General features: G+C 43.3%; 1 protein-coding gene across 1 annotated transcript in view; it reads right to left on the bottom strand.

The window, feature by feature from the left end:
• CAGE1 (cancer antigen 1) overlaps nucleotides 1-14,587 on the bottom strand; it is a 498,804-nt gene that overhangs the window by 359,413 nt on the left and 124,804 nt on the right. The window lies entirely within an intron of this gene.

The raw sequence follows: 14,587 nt of genomic DNA on the forward strand, positions 1-14,587 counted from the left end.
ACCTGTTGACATCTAGGAACTAGCACAAAATATTATTTCATTTAGGACTGTTGTTTTATCTGACCTGGCTGATGTCACATCTGGCCATGGATTGGCCATTGTCATCTCCTGCATACCTTTGTCCATTCATGTGCATATCTTGATTTCTTATTTTTCAAATGGTCCTTGTTGCTCTGGCCCCATGGCACTGCACATGTCAATAGGTGCTATGCATGATTGTGCACAGACTTTCTTCTACATGTGCATTGGTGAGTCACACTTTGGTTGCTGTGACAGTTTCCTCTTCTTACCTGTGTGCACACTGTGCATGGCAATAGGGTCGGTGTGCATATTTGTGCAATGAGAGGGCTGGTGTTGTCATATTGTACCATTTCCTTTGTGATGAGTGGGTGGATGCACGTACTAGCTACTTACCTGTTATGTGCTCACATTTGGCTTTGTTATGTGACACATCTGTGGGTGCGTGGTGGAGGCTTACATCTTGCTCAGTGGTGTCACAAGACAGAATAATATGTCTACCTACCTGTTAGTTTGTTTGAGGCGATCCATTAGATTCCACATGCATCTCGGTGGTATGGAGAGCTCCATCTTGCTGTACTGGGGGACAAGGGTGTATGGTGGGAGTAGTGGTACAGGCCTCCCAGCCACAAACACCCTCACTGTGAAGATGGCTACCTACCTGTAAGTTTGTTTGGTGTACTACAATGGCTTCCAATGCTTCTTGGTGGGGGAATGCTCCATCTTGCTAGGCTGTGGGACAGGGTGCATGGTGGGAGTAGTGGTGCAGGCCTCCCACCACAAACATCCTCCCAGGGAAGATGGCTACCTACCTGTTAGGTGGAGGCGAACAATGCAATGGATGCCACCTGCTTCTGTGTGGGAATGAGTGCTCCATTCTGCTCAGGTTTGGGACAGGGGGCATGGTGGGAGTTGTAGTGCTGGCCTCCCACCCCCAAACACCCTCCCAGGGAGGATGGCTACCTACCTGTTAGGTGGAGGTGTACAATGCAATGGATGCCACATGCTTCTGGGTGGGGGAGTGCTCCATCCTGCCTAGGTGTGGTACAGGGTGCATGGCGGGAGTAGTGGTGCAGGCCTCCCACCCACAAACACCCTCCCAGGGAATATGGCTACCTACCTGTAAGTTTGTTTTTGTACTGCAATGGCTTGCAACAGCTTCTGGGTGGGGGAGTGCTCCATCCTGCTCAGGAGTGGGACAGGGGGTATGGTGGGAGTAGTGGTACAGGCCTCCCACCCACAATCACCCTCCCAGGGAAGATGGCTACCTACCTGTTAGGTGGAGGTGAACAATGCAATGGATGCCACATCATTCTGGGTGGGAGTGAGTGCTCCATCATGCTCAGGTGTGGGACAGGGGGCATGGTGGGAGTAGTGGTGCTGGCCTCCCACCCCAAACACCCTCCCAGGGAAGATGGCTACCTACCTGTTAGGTGGAGGTGAACAATGCAATGGATGCCACATGCTTCTGGGTGGGAGTGAGTGCTCCATCCTGCTCATGTGTGGGACAGGGGGCATGGTGGGAGTAGTGGTGCAGGCCTCCCACCCACAAACACACTCCCAGGGAAGATGGCTAACCAACCTGTAAGTTTGTTAGGTGTACTGCAATGGCTTGCAACTGCTTCTTGGTGGGGGAGTGCTCCAACCTGCTGATGCAGTGGGACAAGGGGGCCTGGTGGGAGTTGTAGTGCTGGCTGCCTGTACACATGCCCCCATGGTAATGTTGCTAGCTACGTTTGGGGTGAATGGGAGTGAGTGGATGTTGGATCTGTGAGACATGTTTTTGGGAGTGTGTGTTGCAGATGGATGGAATTTGTCCTGGGTGGTGTAGCTTTGTAGTTGTGCAAGACAGTACATATCAGTGTGGTGGTAGTCATTTATTTGTACTTACCAGCCTCCACACCCCCGGGTACTCCTGTGAGATTCTCTGGATGCAGTATGGCAAGCACCTTCTCCTCCCATGGTGTGAATAGTTTTGGTGGAATGGGAGGGCCACCACCAGTCCACTCGGCCAGCTCGAAGGTTCTTGCTCCTCTTCTGTTTGACAACCCTCTTCAGGTCATGCCACTGCTTCATGATTTCATTTTTGGAGCACGGGGTGGTCCCTACTGCATTGACCCTTTCGACTATCCTTGCCCACATTTGTGTTCTTGTGGCTAATGGTGTCTGTTGGACCAGGCTACCAAACAGTTGTGGTTCCACTCTGACTATCTCATCTACCATGACTGTCAACTCACTCTCTGTGAATTTGGGCATTTTATGTGTTGCCATGGTGTGTGGTGTGCAAAGTGGTTGTGGGTGCAGGAGTGTGAGTGGTGGGTGTGGTTGTGATGTGTATGGTGTGTGATGTGCAGGGGCGTTAGTAGTGCAGGTGTGGAAGTGGTGGTGGTGCTGTGTGTGGTGTGGCTAGTGGAGTTCTGTTCTTTGCCTCTCCTTTAAGCTGGGGTGTATGTCCCTTCACTCCTGGAGTATTGCTAAGGATTGTGGTCAGTGAAGGGGCTGGTTTTATACTCAGCTATGTGGGTCTGTCCAAATGGGGTATTGCTGTCAGGTGTGTTGTGTGTGTTGTCCAGGGAATTGTATTTTTCTTTTTGCCATGTGGTTGTGTCATCTGGGTGTGTTTGGTGTTTTTGGGGGGCATGGCTAGTTTGCTGTGTGCACTTTTTGGCCTTATTGTGGCTTTTTTCATTTGTCCGCCATATTTTTCACGGATCGTCTGCCGCAGTGGCTATGCTGCAGCTCTTCCGGCGGTTCTCCCATTCATCCCTGTTTGTGACCGTGGCGGTCAGAAACAGCGGAACGTACCACGGGACCCTCGGGGATATCCTAATTTCCTGTGCGGTGTCTCCGCAATACTTGCGGCAGGTTGGTGTTTTTCCGCTGCGAATCTGACTGCCGCGGACGGATTTAGGCCATCTCCGCCCGCTGTGGTTGTTTTCCGCTTCCATGGCGGTCGGGGTGGTTTTCCGACTGCCATCCTAATAGACCCCCTAGGTTTAAGATGTTCAGTTGTCAATTTTAGCGTTTCCAGATGCATCATTGCTTCCTTTTTTAGCATTTTTCTACTAATCATACCAAGTGATTCTGGTTTCTCAAAGTACTCTGGGTGAGCCATGTCGCAAAAAACCTCTGGACGTACGCCAACCATGCAATACGTGAGTAAGAGGCTGATTTTAAACAGTCACCAATTAGTGCTCGATTAAGATCTGTGTGGTCTGAAGTGCAGATTTTATGCCACAACAGAATTCGTTCTAGCTTAATCATGATTGCGACCAAGGAGGCGCCAAGTTCAGTGTGGGATACATAAACTGAGGTACTTTTAGGGATTGCTAAAAGGTATCTAAAAAAATCATTTTCTATTAGTTGCACACCATCGCATTTCTTGTATCCCCATATGCCCGCCACGTATAGTGCTATGTTAAGGCACTTTGCTTTTTATATCTTCAGCATCATCTCGCGGGGGGGGGGGTGATTTGAGCCCAATCATGTTGCAAAGCTTCTGCGAGCCCAACAGGCCTTACTAAATAATTTCTGTCTATTGATAATAGCATTATTCCATGAACTGGCTTTGTCGAATGCGAGCCATAGATAAGAAAAAAAGGCAGCGAACCCAATCTTAGTTCCAGTTATTGTTATGGCCCTACATTTCGTGTTTTTTCCCCACACTTCATAATGTATGTTTTTGATTGGTTCACTTGGAGGCCCAGTTCCTTCATATAATCAACAAAGCTGGTAAGCAACGACTGTAAGGACAGAGGGGTGCGGGCCATAAGGACTGCGTCATTGGTGTAAAGGAGGGCGGGGACAGGGCATGTACCTATTTGTGGGAGATCTTTTACGGCTGCCACTAACTCCTTCCCCACGCTGTTAATGTGTAGTGAGAACAGGAAGGGGACTAGGACGCATCCCCGCCTCTCCACGACGAACATTTCTGTGCATTCTCCTTTCACACCGGACCTAACCTTGGCTCTGCACCCCGTATATAGGTCTCTCAAGGAGCTAATAATCGGGATCTCTACCCCAATGTCTTTCAGTTTTGACCAAAGTTTGTCGTGTACCACACAGTCAAAGGCTAATGAGAGGTTGATGAATGCTAAATAAAGCAGCCCCTTTCTCATCTTCATGTACTTCCCAATAAATATGTACCAATCCCAGTATGGAAGCCTTATTGAAGGTCTGACAGTTTCTGGTGTGATTCTGCCCAGTTCTGTAGCCTCTCTAAAATTATGCGTCCTGCTATCTTGGCTAGGGTGTCAATCAGGGAGATTGGCCTATTACAAGCGGGATTTAAGCGGTATCCCTTTTTGTAGATAGGGACAATGATTGATTCTTCCCATGTAGAGAAAAAGCCTGCAGTGCATATTTCCCTCAATACTATGATCAATAGCGGTCCCCACAGGACGATGTTACTTTTATACAAAGATACTGGGATGGCATCAGGACCTGCCGCTTTACTATTTTTACTTGATTGTATCGCTTTGATCTTCCAAGGAAAACAGGGCGATAGACGCAGTTAGATAGGGGATTAGGTCCTCTTTTTACGGGGTCCCTGGGCCTGTTTAATTATCAGAGGGGGAACAGTATAAATGCTTGAAAAGTGTTTAATCCATTCTTCTTCTAAGATTGCAAGCTCTATTTTAGGGGCCATGTCTGTACTCGATTGGGATGAATTAAATTATCTTCCAGACGGTTCTTTCATCATTACTGTCACTTGCCTGCTGTAATGTTTCCCAGGCAGCCTCTCTTAAATGCAGTTTCCTTCTCTTCACTGCTTGTTTATATTGTGTTCTGCATTGGTGAACCTCACCTCACTGGTGCTTTTAGGTATTCTATGTAGACATTCAGACATTTATAGGCTTTTGTACATGAGGCATCAAAGCACTCCTTTTCCGCTTTATTTATTTTGCCTTTGTCAACAAAAAGGCTCTCCCTTACACCTTGGCATATAGTCAGGAAAGCCGCGATAATTTCATTAGAGGGAGCAGTGTCTTTTAGGTATAGATCAAACACCTCTTTGTTAGCGCTTATCAATTGTTTAAGGAGTTCTTCCGGGATAACCTGAGTCCAGCGTAAGGTGTAACCATAACGTTGAGCTAGTTTGATTCTTTCTGTTTGATAAGTGGTCCTGTCATGCCCTTGTTTAAAGAACGGTTCGGATGACAGCTGTACGCTCAGAGGAAAATGGTCACTAAGTGAGATTGAATGGGTGCAGAAATTAAAGACAAGGCCAGCTGATTGCGTTGACAGTAAAACGTGATCCATAATGCTGTTATTTGACCTCCCATTAAAAGTTTTCTTTCAGAGGACGTAAGGGTGCCGATTCCGATCCTGTAAAACCCGGGTACAAATGGTCGTACGGAGCGTTTTCTCCGTACGACTCATACCCGGGAATTCCACCGTACAAACCAGCAAGTACGATTCGTACAGAAATACTATTTCCGTACGAATCGTAAAAAACACTGTACGGCTAAAAAATACATACAATTCCGATCCTGGACAGCGCGTACGCGACGTCCGCACGGAGTCAGGCAGCGTTTTACGGACCAGCAAGTACCATTCGTACCCACAGCACTCCGCACGGCTATATTTTTACGGGAGCCAAAAAGTGCCGGAAAAGCTAAGTACGCCGCGATGCACAAGGAAAGGGGGGCCCGGTACGCGCCGTACACACAATCACCCACATCGTACGTTTCATCATGTACGATGCGTACCCCAACATTGCATATGTACGGACCGTACCCCCAGCCCCCCCGTATGTACGCGCATACCCCCAGCCTCCCCGTATGTATGGGCCGTATACCCAGCCCCCCGTTTGTACGCGCCATACCCCCAGCCCCGCATGTATGCGCCGTACCCCCAGCCCCGTATGTATGTGCCGTACCCCCAGCCCCCCATATGTACGCGCCATACCCCCAGCCCCGTATGTACGAGCCGTATCCCCAGCCCCCCGTTTGTACGCGCCATACCCCCAGCCCCGCATGTATGCGCCGTACCCCCAGCACCCCCCGTATGTACGCACCGTACCCCCAGCCCCGTATGTACGCGCCGTACCCCCAGCCCCCCGTATGTATGCACCATAACCTCAGCCCCATATGTACGTGCCGTACCCCCAGCGCGTAGCCGTACGACTCGTACCCCGGGGCACAAGTGTACCCGGGGTAGGGGTCGTACAAAGTTCGCTCCGTACGGGACGTTTTCCATACGCTTGTGTATTCGGGACGCTGGTACGGATCGGACTTGTGCGCTTGGACTTCAGTTTTACGACTCGTACGTAAAACTCTCCGGGGACGTCTCGTAAACTTTTCCCGAGGTCATTCGTATGTATTTTTCACGTATGAATCGTACTTCGGCGTTTGTACGGGACTTGTACGATTCGTACGTAAAAAAATACGGATACGAGTCGGACGGTAAATTTTTTTAACGGATCGGAATCGGCACCATAGTGTTGACATCTCATTTGTAAATGTCAAATCAAATTTAAGCAACAATTAATTGATCTTATCACCGTATATACTGTGCGCGAAGTGGGGCTGTTCCAAATCCTCTAGATATGTCATAACTCACAGTTTACTTGAATGTGCCATACACTGACGCAGGTTAAAATCACCCCCCCCCCCCCCCACAAGATCATCATATATTTTTTCTTTTCACTGAAATATGCTCCAAATCATTGTTTATTTCCTGTATGACATTTGTTATTATTTTCATGGTGGCATTATTGTAAAAATTAATTATTACTAAGCTAACAGCACCATTCGAATTACGAACCATTAGTTGATAATGGGGATTATCTGTGGAAAATACAAAGTTTGTGAATTGTAGGATGTTAGAGATGTAGATACACAAGCCCCATTTTGCCCTGCCATGCCTTGATGGAGTGGCTGAAGTAAAATAAGTGCTGTACCCATTTATGTGAATAGCTTCTGTGAGACATGTTTCTTGTAAACGTATAGGGGTCTATTAGGATGGCAGGCGGATGGCCGCCGCCGTTCCGGTGGTGGCAACCGCTGGACCAGCAGCGGCCATCCACCTGCGTTCGAAACCCGGAACACCGCTGGTCCGGTTAGCATCGCAGTGTGACCGCGGCGGTGTGATTTTCTGCCCGCCAGTTTTCCACCGGTTGCAGTCCACCCACTTGCCTGGCGGGCAGAGCTGGACCGCTACAATTGTGACGGATCAGGGTCAAGCACCGCTGGCACGAATTTGATGCTGGCGGCAGCCAGCCTTTTCACTGCGGTGGAACTGCCATGGAAAGGGTGGCGGAAACATGTTCCGGAGGCCATTGTGGGGCCCCAATGTGTTGGGGGATGTGGGTGCACTGGGGGGATACCCATGGTACCCCCCTACATTTCCCTGTGCCAGGTGGTAGGCACTGTGCAGTGCCTACCATGCAGTGCAGGGAGATGCAGGACATGCTCCTTTTAACATCGCGGCGGTACTGCTGGCAGCAGCGACCACTGCAATGTTAATCGCCAGAATCAGACCACCGCGGACGGATTTCGACTGCGGAGCATCCTAATTGGACTGGTGGTTATGCCCCGATCCTTGCAGGTGGTCTTTTCCCGCTACCATGGCGGTCGGGAGATTTTCCGACCGCCATCCTAATAGACCCCATAATTGGGTGATCCTCCTTTGAAATGTAGCCACCCTGTAGTTTGTATTTTACTTCGTAGCCCTGTCACATTACAGAATAGGCAGCCCACAAATTTCGATAATGGTCGTTTTGCCTTTAGTGTTGGATTATCTATAGGGGCGACTGGGAGACTAACTTCAACCAGTCAGCGGTGTTTCCTGAGATGTTACCATGGGGATATTCCCATTAATAGATGTAACAGAGTTTCTCTGGCTGCTCTTTTCTCCAGCTAGGTAGGTTCCCCTTAAGTCAATCCAGACCATCCAGTGCAGGGAAACATTTAAATCTATTTGAAGTTTGGATAGTGTAATTTGGGAGCCTCGGTCTCTGCTCTGTGCTAGGGTGTGGTCTTAAGTTATTCCTTGGGTATATTGGATGATAGAAGTAACCCAAGGGCGAGGGAAGATTCAGTTCCCATCAGCGTTAATGTACCCAGTTCCATAGAGGACCATTTTCACCAACTCTGGTGATCCGAAAGACAGTATCACACAATCACCAGTCTGTTCTTTTTTGCCCCTCCCTACCCATTTTACTGTCCTTGCCATCTTAAAGTTATTAAATAGATGGTCAGTTAGTCCTGATCTCACGCCCAGCCAGTTTAGAGATTTATTTCTCAGAGAAATCCAGTTCTCCTTACTATTTGATGTTAGGGGTGGGACGTTTGTCAGAACTACCATATACGTGGCTGCTGCTGGTGGGAGGTCCAAGCAGTCTGATATGCGTTCTACTTGCTCTCTGTGCTCAGCAGTAATTTCTGGAGTGTCTAATGCTGGGCCTCGGTCACCTGTTACCCTGTATCTATCTCCAGAAGATGCCCCATCCCCTCTTGTCCCCAAAGTCTTTTTACTGCTATGGCTATGGGAGCCAATTTGGGGCCTAGTGGTGCAGTGTCATCTGTAGCTCTCATAATTAGATCTTCAGTGGCAGTTTCAAAAGCGGGCTCGGGGTCTGTATTATGTACTGAATTCGTCTTTTGCCCAGCAGAGAAGATTGTCAGAAGTTCCAGGCAAGAGTCGGTTTGTATTTCTACTTTCGTTAGCCTAGATTGTATTGTCCCTAGAATCTTGTTCATGTGTTGGTCGAGGATTTTGAGTGCCTCCACCAAGTTATCCAATTTACCAGTAATTGTATTGTAATTGGGCTCTGAAAGGGAATTGTCTAAGATAATTTCAGTTTGGTCTGGACCCTGTGGTGTCTCAATCCTTGTTGTCTCTCTACCAGGATGGATGATTGGACCCTGGGATCGGGGTTTTTTCAACACGCTTAGGAGGCACTGAGTTTGATCTTGAGGGGGACACACAGTCGGGAATATGTTGTATACAGCCGGGTAAGTAGAGACAATATCAAATTTTTAATATCGACATGTCATTATATTGAGTTTCAAATATCGATAGTAAAAAATATCGATTTAAAATATCGATGTTAATAATATCGATTTATTGTGTTGTTAAAAATATCGGTGTGATAAATATAGTTTTCTAGAATATTGCCAGAAAATATATTGTTTTGGTATTTTTTTATGATGTTACATGTTTGTAAATGTTATAATATTTGTTTAGATTTTATTTTTAGGATTTGGGTTTAGAGGGGATAAGGGTGGGGAGTGTTTTAAAAGTTGGTATGCATATTTTAAAAACATTAAAAAAATTGTAAATATTTTATAATATTTTTATTTAGGAGCGGGATGTCGGGTTTATGGAGGATAAGGGTGGGGAGTGTTTTAAAATGTTTTTTATTTTTTTTTAATTTTAGAAAATATATAATTTTTTATTTAGGAGTGGGGTGTTGGGTTTATAGGGGATAAGGGTGGGGAGTGTTTTCAAAGGTTTTTTAAAAAAAATAATTTTTATTTTGGAGCGGAATTTTGTATTTATAGGGGATAAGGGTGGGGAGTGTTTTTACATTTTAAAAATTGCAAATTTCACAATAAAATTTAGGTAATTATTAAATTTGTATTAATGAGAGTAAAAGTTTGGTTTATAGTGGATTATATATCTTAATTTGTTCTCAATATTTAGATTATTTTTATTATTTGTAAAATGTATTTCAAAAGTTATATTTATGTGTGTAATATATTGTGAAATATATGTTTAGAATGAAAAAAATCAAATGATCATGTATATTTAATATGTACGTTGAAATTTGATAGAGTATTTAAAATTTTATTTTTATTAAGAATTTGTTTTAACGAATATTAATTTTAAAATGTATATTGACTATCAATTTTTATTTTTTTAATGTATTTTTTAGCGGGAATTGTACATTATTCATGTTTAGTCTCCCACACCTTCACAGAATTAATATATTTTGGAATGAGAATAGTATATTATATATGTTTAGTGTCCAACACCTTCAGTGACTTAATATACATTGGAGTAGTAATAGTAAATGTTATATGTTTAGTGTTCAGCACCTTCCTTGACCAAATATTAAATGGAGTGGGAATAGTAAATTATATATGTTTAGTGTCCAGCACCTTCCTTGACGTAATATAAATTGGAGTGGGAACAGTAAATTATATATGTTTAGTATCCAGCACCTTCCCAGAGTTAATATAGTTTGGAGTGGGAAAAGTAAATTATAAATGTTTAGTGTCTAGCACCTTCCCTGATTTAATATAAATTAGAGTGGCAATAGCAAATTTGATATGTTTAGTGTCCAGCACCTTCCCAGAGTTAATATAGTTTGGAGTGGGAATAGTAAATTATAAATGTTTAGTGTCCAGCACCTTCCCTGATTTAATATAAATTGGAGTGGGGAATATTAAATTATATATGTTTAGTGTCCGGCACCTTCTCGGAGTTAATATAGTTTGGAGTGGGAATAGTAAATTATATATGTTTAGTGTCAAGCACCTTCCCTGACTTAATATAAATTGGAGTTGGAATAGTAAATTATAGATGTTTAGTGTCCAGCACCTTCTCAGAGTTAATATAGTTTGGAGTGGGAATAGTAAATTATATATGTTTAGTGTCCAGCACCTTCCCTGACTTAATACAAATTGGAGTGGGAATTTTAAATTATATATGTATAGTGTCCAGCACCTTGCCTGACTTAATATAGTTTGGAGTGGAAATAGTAAATTATATTTGTTTAGTGCCCATCACCTTCCCTGACTTAATATAGTTTGGAGTGGGAATAGTAAATTATATATGTTTAGTGTCCAGCACCTTTTCAGAATTAATGTAGTGTATATTGGGAATAGTTAAAAAATACATATTTGTGTAAGCATAATGATTTATTTATAAAGATTCATCAAAATAATATAGTTTTCAAATTTGATTGATGTAACATAAATATTGTAATATATATGCAAGATATAAACAAAATAAAGCAAATACAGAAACATGTTCATATTTTATTAATGTTTTTATTTAGATTCAAACATTGAAGAAAAAGAAGAAAAACATTTTATTTTATTAAGTTTATTTAATATATATTGGTAAACAAAGGGAAAAAAACTACAGTTTTCATTTTTAACATATTATATATTGTGTAGATATGTATACATTATTATATAATATTTTTGCCAACTCAGGATTAAACTTTTAGTGCTTTTTGTTATAGTCATACTTATTTTTTACCAATAAAAAGATGTAGTTATACATTGCTTTTCATACAACCTTTTACAGAAATTATGTGTTTGGTAACAGTGATACATTAATTATTTATATTGTAAATATTTATTACATTATAACATATAGGGGCCGATTGCGATGTCCGTCCAACATCAGTCAGGAACTGTAACCGACCGACCTACTGTCGTTGGTTACGGACCTGCAAGTACGATGCAACCGAACCCTGTTCGGTCCCACTAGTATACTTCACAATGGGAGCATGCATTCCGAAACGGAATGCATGCTCGCATTGTGAAATGAAGGAGTGCAGTTCATCCCTACAGGATGCGGGCGGTGGCAATCTGCCCTACATCCTAATGGACCCCTTACTTTGTATTGTAAGTACTCAAGCATTTGTTTAGTTTGCTTGGTTACTTTTGGGCCCAGTTGTGTTATAAATTGTTCCATTCTTAGTTGTTAGTAGCTTTGGGGTCGATTAGGATGGCGGGCAGAAAACCATTCTGACCGCCGTGGCAGAGCAAATTAACCGTCCGCAGGTACCGCGGGAAAACCAGATTATGATGAGCCGACAGAAAAATCCGACCGTGGCGGATGGATTTCACGAAAGACCGCTGGGAGCGTGCGGAGCAGGTGAAAATCCGCGGCGGTCAGATTTGCTGCAAAAAGACCAAAAACCGTTGCACAGCCAGCGGATTGAACGCACGCTGAATTAGGATACCATTGCAGTGACAGCGGAATGATCCGCAGTTTCCGACCGCCGCAATCGCAACTATTGATGAATGGGAGAGTCGGCGGAAGGGCTGTTGTATTCCGACCACCGCGGTCGCTCCAGAACAGTAATGGCGGTCGACAAAAAAACACACAACAAGGATACCAAGTGTGGCCATTACCTGGCCCAGCCTTAAAAAACACCTAACACACCCCAATGACACATCCTCATGGCAACTAAAAAATACAAATCCCAAGTCAACCCACTGATCCAGCGGGTTACTAACCTCAGGTACTCAACTACCATATACTCACCTGGGCCAATAAACACACACACATTCACATAGGCTAGTAGATACCGCTGGGGTCAATTTATTGTACTAATACCTGTAAGATAAATTTATTTAACCACTTCTTACCAAACATTTCTGACCAAATATACTTTCCTCTGGTCAATGGACCTTTTAGTTAACAGTGTGGGTAAAAATTGACATAGAATAAAACATTCTTTAAATAACCAAAGACTCAGGAGAGTTTTAAATGTTTATCTAGTTAATTCATGTGACATAAAATACAGTTAGAACATCATCTTTTTCAAGGAAGGGAATAAAATGTAAGTAGAATAATCGTTAAACAAAGTTATTACGATGACAGAACCTGAATCAGGAGAAAACAGAGAGCAGTACAATGACATACTACACAGAATTATAGTTACCTAGAATGGTGTGAAAACCAACCCCTTGGCCAAGGAGCTGGAATGGGTCCCCTGGAACAGATCAGGTGACAAAGGCTCAGGGCAGGATTCAGGGACAGGATGGATGACCTCTTCTAGATACGACGCCTGCGTCGCACCCCTCTCTGACACTATCTTCCTCCTCGATTCTTCCGCGATCTTCTTCTATTATGTGCCTCCTCAGTTCTTCCGCAATGTTCTTTTAATTAATTGGCTCAGGGTTCTAAGTCTGGAAATGGATCTTCTTCAGTATTCTTTTAATTCTCGGACAGCATCTCGATCTCTCAGCATTCTGGTCTTGCAGCTGTCTGCGATCTGTGATCATAACTGACTAACTGAACTACCTCAATTATACCTTTGTAATGGCATGTACCACCCCTAAATGTTTCAAATGTATGAAACTCCTAACTCTGATTGGACAGAAAAAGGGGAGATGATCATCCCACCATGCTAAGTTTAATATTTTTCTTTAAGCTCATTGTTCTGTGTTCCTGCCCCTTAAAATGTACTTTCCCATGGGGTACGGACACCGGTCATTCTTTGAGGCCCAAAATACGAACTCATAAAGAAGTCAGAAGCATATTAAATTCAAAATAAAATGATTTCACTCTATACCTCCTATCTCTACTCTAACCCCTTTTACTTATATAAATCTTTCTCATTAGCAATAAATTTACATGGTTTAGTTTCAGCAAAAGCATGCGCATTAACATGTATGTTCAAAGCGGCCATTTTGAAAGCGATTGCGTAGCTGCAAAGATTTCCCTCCAAAGCATAGCCACGTCATTACTACGTAGATGTAGTTGACGCATGCACAGTAAAGATTCCTGCATTAGTAGCCATTTTTAGTCACTCTCGGGTTACTTGTTAGTATGACACATAGGCAAGCTTCCCCCCTAAGCTTAAATGTACGAATTTTTGATGCATTATTAGTATTTACAAACACAATTATTACGGTATTACGAGTTATCTGAGAAGATTGCATCCGAGCAAGTCTCTTTTATACGAGTCCTTGCTCCATCAATCCCCTCTCTGATGGCATTTTATGCCATCACTAATTTCCCATCACCTAATCAGATGCCAACTTTAGCACATCTGAATTCCCTCTTCAACCTTTTCATTTCCTTCCTTTTCATTTCTGTACTGTAAACTCTGCATTATTGCTAAGACTAATAGTGTTCTTCCCAAGATTGGCAATATTATTTGACCTATTATGCTCTTACCTATGTTAGAAAACCAGCTCCCTATGGTAGTAATACTATTTGTTAATTTCTTCCATACACTTTCAACTTCCAGTGGTTTCAAATCTTCCTCCAGTTTTGTGATATTTCTAATATATCCTCGGATTTCAACACTTTTGTCCGGGATGTATGTGCAACAATGATGCGCTCTCAGCATTTTACAGACTCCGCCCTCTTTTGCTAATAATATATCAAGAGCAAGTCAATTTTGCAATACCATAGATCTAATTTCAACCATTTCTGTGTTGATCATCAAAACTCCTCCCGCAGTGTCAGTAGATAACCGATCCACTACTGTAGATAGCTGACAAATGTTTTCTGAATTCAGAATTACTCCCACTGAAGGTATCAATGCACTAAATATATCACCTACTATTTCAGAAAAACAAGCTCTTTTTATACGTGTTAGTTCTTTTGCGTCTTCATTGCTTCCAGTGATTCTTTTCAAATGGTACACCTTTGGGAATACTATTCCAAAATAGCAACTCCCCTACCAATGATCAGGCAGTCTGAAATAGGCGCTTTATTGCCACATACGTAATAAACTCCAGGAAATACTCGCTCTGTTCCACCTTTTAGTCCCTATTCTCCAATAACTGAGAAATTATGTTCACATTCACTGGAACCAATAAATGCATTGTTATATTCAGTCTTTAATCTATGGAGGCAGATCTTT

Source organism: Triturus cristatus, chromosome 5_2 (genome assembly GCF_964204655.1).
Source record: "Triturus cristatus chromosome 5_2, aTriCri1.1, whole genome shotgun sequence".
Taxonomy (NCBI): domain Eukaryota; kingdom Metazoa; phylum Chordata; class Amphibia; order Caudata; family Salamandridae; genus Triturus; species Triturus cristatus.